The sequence below is a fragment of the Cicer arietinum genome, chromosome 5 (genome assembly GCF_000331145.2).
Source record: "Cicer arietinum cultivar CDC Frontier isolate Library 1 chromosome 5, Cicar.CDCFrontier_v2.0, whole genome shotgun sequence".
NCBI classification, from domain to species: domain Eukaryota; kingdom Viridiplantae; phylum Streptophyta; class Magnoliopsida; order Fabales; family Fabaceae; genus Cicer; species Cicer arietinum.
This window is the reverse complement of record NC_021164.2, coordinates 49,472,949-49,479,668: the sequence shown is the minus strand read 5'-3', so window position 1 is coordinate 49,479,668 and position 6,720 is coordinate 49,472,949.

Below are 6,720 nucleotides of genomic sequence, written 5' to 3'. Positions count from 1 at the left end.
CTAAAATCAATAAATTAATGTATTAAAATACAAAATATAATACAATTTTATAACCATAATTTATTATTGTGCATTAAACCAATTAATTATTACTAAATACTATATTAATATTGATTGTATGTTCAAAATTTGAAGTAGAGATTTAAATTAGTGTATGAACATATTCTTTTGTTTGAATTTACAACTATAAAATATAATTTTGCGGTTTTCAAAATATCATATAATCACGTACCAACTAATAATTATCGTCGTTGTCCTTTAATCACCTATAATCAAGAATTTCTATATACCTGTTGATGCCTATAAGAATTAATATATATAGTATATATCAATTACAAATTACAATTTCGAAAATTATTTTTTCATCTTCCTACATTTTTTGGTCAAATTTTGCATCTCCTCTCTTGAATACCAAACACTGTAATTTTTTAAATCAGTAACATATTAATTATTCTATTTGCATATGCGCTATAAAAAAATATTTGATATGAAAAATGTAATTTTTCAATTTAATTGCTCCAATTACAACTCATGGTTGCCAAAGAGGCATTTTTCAAGACCACTCTGTCTTGACCACAAATATTTACTCTAATTTTAATAATATTAGAGTGAGACAAATGTAAATTATTTTGTCAGTGCTTAGTGAATCTTAAAGTCTTCTCTACGATTTAGACTAAAGGTACCAATCATAAATTTTCGGCTTAAGTGTGTTTTTTTTATCTCTATAAATATATCATAGTTTATTTTTGATTTCTCTAAATTTTATCTTCAAACAATGGTCCTCATATAATTACTGTAAATAAATTCGGCTCCTTATTTTAAGTAAGCTTATGTGTATCTTTATAATTTTTTAAAGTTGATTTTTGAGTCATGTTCAAGATATTATAAAAATTTATTTTACAAATGTTTAAATTTTTTAAAAAGAGATTAGTTAAAAATGATTATTTTAAGCTTTTTGGACATTAAAAATTCATCTTTTGTTAAAAAATATAAATTTTTATGGAGAAATTCTAATAATGTTCTAAATATACGTATAAAAATATTCAAAAATATAAATAATACACATTTTAATCATTTGAAGGACTGTTGTTTGAAGAAAAAATTTATAGGGATTAAAAATAAAATATATTTTTATAACCAAAAACTTATTTAATCTATATTTTTTTCATAAAATAATGATATATATTTTCTAATTCAAATTTTAAATATATAAATTCTCACGTTTATTTAGTTATTAATACAATTCTCAAATAACACTATATAATTACCCTTAAATACAATTAAAAAAATAAAAAAAAAAAAAAAAAAAAAAAAAGTTTATTTGTGAATTGGTAAAAATATATATTCCAATATATAGTCTATTCGCAAGTTCCTTAATTTGATCGTAATACTCTATTCATTGTTTGTTTTCAAATTTGCATCATTTCAAAGATTCTACACTTTTTTAACTAAAAAAATACAAAAATAAAACACCAATATTTTATAGGATATATTTAATATTTTCTATATATATATATATATATATATTTTATTTAATATAAAAAATTGTACATTGCATTAATCACATTAAATATTGATTGATTTAGTATTAATTATATATCAATTTTATTTATTCTTTATTTGAATTTAAATTTTAAAAATATTGTGTTTGTCACATGCTATTTAACATGAGTATTTAGAGTTAGAACACTGTTAAAAATTGAAACTAACATGATAGTTGGCATAAAACAAGATTGGAGAGACATTAGAAGATCTATTCATTGTTTCATAATTTTAATAGTAATTTTAGTTTGCATATGTTTTCATTACTATTGATAGGAAATTATTTTAGAATATATCATTTTGTTATATATTTTAGTACATATTGCCTTACTCAAGGTAAAAATATTACAAAAGGTTAATGTATATTTGATAGTTATCATAAGGTTAATTTTATTGGTTTTATTATAATTCAATTATTATTAATAGTTATCGTCTACCTAACATGGGAGAAACATATGGTCCAAACAAAACTATGAATAAAAGTCGTGTGAATAATATAATTTGGTGTTTAATAAAAAATCATGTTGTAAAGAAAAAAAGTATTGAAAATATCTAATCATATATATTTTAGCATTAACCAAGCTTGAAGTGTAAGATTACATTATGTACTAGATAGAAGAGCCATACAAATATATTTTTTAATCATTATTTTTTTATAAAAAACAAAAATTAGATTAGGGGAGGAAAGATGATATGAATCTAAGTCATTGCTGATGTGAGAGAAACCACAATTTGTATGGTTTTTCTCATCATCATTATCTTATTTTTATTTTTGAAAATTTTTATTTTATAATTATATTTTAGATACAAAATATACACCAGTATTTAGCAGTGGTTAGTCTCTTCTCCTACTTGGATTTTCTCCACACACGAGTCATAGATTGAACTCTAATCACTTGCATAAGGATCTCGAGTCCCTTATCACTCGAATCAACCCATTATTATTAGAGAGAGTTAAAAAATTTGCGCATCTAACCATATTCAATATTCAATGAATTGACATCTCCTCCTTTTAATTAGTTATATGTTAAATTATCTACACATTACTCTATACTTATCCTCGGTCACACATATCAATTTACAATCCTTTTAAATTATGAAATAATAATTTTCACAATAATATGTTGTTGATTTCACAGTGCACTTCTTTAAATTATAAAATATTTATCTTTGTAGTAAATTAATATTTCATATAAATTAAAAACTAATCAAACTAAGAATTATATAATCAATACCTATCAATTAAATTGATATTTGTGACAATCTCGTGTCATCTTGACACGAGCTACACACTATAAAATATGTATTCGTCACCACCATAATTTATGATGAGTTATATGTAGTCGTTTGAACAAAATGGTTTACACAAATAGATAGATGTTCAATTAACATCATACTTGATTAATTAGATTTTTGAAGTTGTGCATTTTTTTTCTCAAGTCAAAGAAGATGTCTCAAATTTTATGTTGACCTTGGCTACTTTGATTTTTTATTTTGGGCCTATTAATTTTTCAAACTTGACAATCACCAAATAGATTATAGGTTATGTTTATTTGGATGCTATTTTTAGTCCAATCCTAAAATATTAGGATGATATGTTTATTAGTCATATTTATTGAAAATTATAATCACCGAAACTATTTCAATTGATCTTAAATTATATCAAATATATCATTTAAACAAATAACAATTCTCGAACTTCTAAAGAACTATTTTATTTTTATTATAAATTAATATTAAACATAGTAACATCACCTTACTTTAAAACGTGTTAAAACACTGATTTATTATGTTATTATAATTATCAAAATTATTATTTTCTCATTTATTAAAAATATTTTAAGTGACGTACCAAAAAATATATTTTAACTACACTACTTCAATTGAAAGATATAAATTACAAGATAATACACTACACTTAATTTATTTGTTTTTTAATATACTTATGAGGTTTTGTTTCATTATTTTTAATTAATAGGGGTAACACAATAAAAGTCACACCGTGAGATGACTATACTACAACTCTTATAGGTTAATGGATTCTTAATACCAAACGAGTTAATATTAAAAATTCTAACAAAAAGTAAAACCCAAACAATTATACTAATATATAAAATTCGTAAAATGTTCTTTTTTAATTGCACAATTACGTGAAAATACTATATGTTTTTTAAACTTATTGAATATTTTAGGATCCAACCAAAACTATAATGTGGCTGCCACAAATTTGTATCTCGAATTTAATGGAATCGTCATCAAAATTTATTTTTAAAATAAAAAAAATATTAAAAATTCCTAACAAAAATAGAAAAATAGTATTTGAAACTAAATTTTAGGTTTGAGAGTCGATATTCGTTAAAATACGGTTACCTATAATTAATTATACAAAATTAAAGTTCAACTTATATAAATTTATTTCTCCTTTTTAAAAGAGAATATTATCCTTTTTATGAAAAGAATTTAGAAATAAAAGTGCATTTGAAATATAGAGGGAAAAATAAATTATTTTCTTAATATGTTTAATAAGAGTGCGATATTTGCTCCTACATATCTCTCGGTACGATGGAGAAATCAAAGCTATGTAGTTCTTGGATAAAAAATGTGGATGTGTTGGTTACTTTTAAAGAGATGAGTTTTGTTGCGATAAATTGATTTGAAAATAAGTTGTTAGTCTGATGAAAGAAGAAAAAAAAAATGATTACAAAAGTGTTTACGATGAGTGAGTTTGTTATTCATTTAAATTTTGTTAAAAAAGTTTCATATCACCAGGTTGTCACAACTCAGACGCCTTAAACTATCACTAACAAGATGTTGCATGTCAATTGATTCTATTTTATTACAAGATAATTATTATTTAGAATTTAAGATCATGAAGTTGTCACAACTGAGATATCTTAAACTAGAATCGACAAGATGTTGCATCTCAATCAATCTTATTTATTTATTTATTTTTATTATTTTAGAGTTTAAGATCGTCAAGTTGTCGCAACTTAGACTTCTTAAAACTAAGATTGACAAAATGTAACATCTCAACCAATCTTTTTACCCACATTAATTTTGAATAAAATAGATTTTTATTTTCTTAAAAATAATAATAATAATAATAATAATAATAATAATAATAATAATAATAATAATAATAATGAATTTAGATGTATATATAATTTTATTGGTGGTTGATGTTGGTTGTATTTAACCCAAAACTTAATAAAATAATAATAATTATAACACAAAAGAATAAAACTAAAAGAATCGAATAAAACTTAAAAAAAACCTAAAACTAAATCAAAAACTAGAATAAGAATAAAATATCCATGTTTATTAATAGAAAAAAAAAATGGGAATAAAATATATCTACTAAATGAAACATAAGCTAACTACTGTTGGACCCAAAATCAAAACTAAACCAAAACCAAAACCTATCCAGAAACAAAAACACGCGTTTGGTTTTCGATGGTCAATACCTACTATGGAGGTGAGTTTTTTTTTTGTTTTTTTTTTTTTTTTGTTTTTGTTTTTGTTTTGGTTAGTTTTTTTGATAGAATAAAAAGGATTTTGCTCTTATTATTTTGTATCTCTTGGTTGATTTATGGTTGTGAGGTTGAACAAGACATAACTTCACACCAAGAATAAAATATTAAAGATTTAATTGTAATTTTAGTCCTTCTATTTTTATTGATTTACGAAATTGGTCTTTATATTTTAAAAGTCGACAGTTTTGGTCTATTCCTTTAATTTTTTAATTAAAAAAATAATGACGTGAGATGATTTAAATAATGTTATATATGATATGATAATGTTGAGTGATTAACATCGATAAAATTTAAATAAAACGTCTTAAAAATTTAGCTTTCAACTTCATAATTTTTATTTATTTTTAATTTAATTAATGTCATGTAAATAATTAATGCATCTAGATGGTTCTATATCATAAAATTATATGTCACGTCATTTAAAATATATCAAATCGTCATTTTTTTTAGTTCAAAAAAATAAAGGGGAGACCAAAACTATCGACTTTTAAAATATGAGAACCAATTATATAAATTGATGATAATAAAGGGACAAAAACTACAATTGAGCTAAAAATAAATAAAGATAAAACAAATTTAGATTAAAGGTATAACACTAAAAAAAACTATAAAATTATTACATAAATGAGTTTAGAAATAGTTACCACACACAAGTTGAATATTTATTATGCTCCTTTGATTTCCTCTTATTGGTATTTGCTCTTGTTTTGAAGTAGTGTAGTCTTCTACAACTCATTTTATATTTTAGATCACTTACTAAAGAAAATTGTTACTAGTCTAAAAATCAAAAAGCCCTCTTTGTAGAAAGATTGAATTTAATATGGTAAATCTAAAAAAGAGATGAGGTACTTTTTAATTGTTTGTATATATAGAAAAATTATAGGTGTATTAGGACCCAAACAAAAAAAAGATTGAAAAGATGGCTGAAGTGTTGCGTGTATACATGAAAAAATTGTAGCTGATTTAGGGGGAAAAAAAAGTGAAAAGCAAGGAGGTTGAAATGATGTTACGAGCGACACTACTTGCTGGGTCGAGCCCAATTAGGGATGGGAATAGACTAGGCCGTCCGACAGGGGCCTGTGGCCTGACCTACTTATGGTCTGGCCTGGCCTGACCTGTTTAATAAAAAGGTCAGGCTCAGGCTGTTTTTAAAGCCTATTTATGTAAATAGGCCAGGCTCAGGCTTGTAAAAAAGCCTATTAGGCCTCATAGGCCGGCCTATATATATTTTATATGTATTTCATTCTCTATTTTTTCTTCTTCTAATTTCCATTGCACTCACTCCAACAAACATGTATGAAAACAACATATTTTTTATAAAAACCGATATTATTTATTTGTTACTTTATATTTTATAAAAACCAATACTATTTATTTGTTATCTTTATATATATTATTAGTATATAAATTTAGAAACCCTAATTGTTTATTATTACTGAATATGAGTTTGTTTGAGAGGTAATATTCCGAGTTGTTTGAGAGGATTTGTTTAGAGGTAATATTCTGAGTTGTTTGAGAGATAATAATAGGTGCGTTTGTTTCAATAAAAAATTTGTTCTTTTAAATCAAAAACTATTTTTTAGGGTTTAAAAGGTATTTGTTTCATATTTTTAAAAAATTATTTTGTTAGAAAAATCATTTTTTT